The sequence below is a fragment of the Myotis davidii genome, unplaced genomic scaffold (genome assembly GCF_000327345.1).
Source record: "Myotis davidii unplaced genomic scaffold, ASM32734v1 scaffold46, whole genome shotgun sequence".
Taxonomy (NCBI): Eukaryota; Metazoa; Chordata; class Mammalia; order Chiroptera; family Vespertilionidae; genus Myotis; species Myotis davidii.
Window position 1 is genome coordinate 5343612 of NW_006383006.1, and position 797 is coordinate 5344408.

A 797-nucleotide genomic window follows, 5' to 3' on the forward strand; every position below is an offset into this window, starting at 1 on the left:
CAGTGATCAGATAAGGAAATATAAAAGACATCCAAATTGGAAAGGAGGAAGTAAAACTAGTCACTATTTGCAGATAACATGATACTGTACATAGAAAACCCTAAAGATTCCACCAAAAAACTAGATTTAGTAAATGAATTCAACAGTGTAGCAGGATACAAAATTAACACTCAGATAGCAATGGTATTTTTATTCACCAATAATGAACTCTCAGAAATAAAATTTTAAAAAACAATCCCATTTACCATTGTAACAAAAAAAGTAAGATACTTAGGAATAAACTTAACCAAGGAGGTAAAAGACCAGTACTCGGGAAAATTACAGAACGCTGAAAAAAGAGATAGAAGGAAGATATAAACAAGTGGAAGAATAGGCCATGTTCATCTATTGGTAGAATTAACATAATTAAAAAGTCCATACAGTGGGGCCTTGACTTACGAGTTTAATTCGTTCTGTGACGGAGCTCGTAACTCAAATTACTCTTATGTCAAATCAGTTTTCACCATTACAATGACACTGGTGCTGGGCTGATGTTGTGGCATTCACTGTGACGTTCACTGCGTCAACTAGCGGTGGGGTATCTGAAGCTGGCTCGTAATCCGAATTTTAGCTCGCAACTCAAAGCAAAAAATAGGCCGAGAGATGGCTCGTATCTCGAAAAACTCATTAGTCGGACACTCGTAAGTCAAGGCCCCACTGTACTGGCCATGGAGTGGTTTGATGAAGCATCCATAAGCCTATGAGAGATGCATTCTGTGAGTCAGATGCTGCCAGACTCCTGTTACATAGGATGGTAG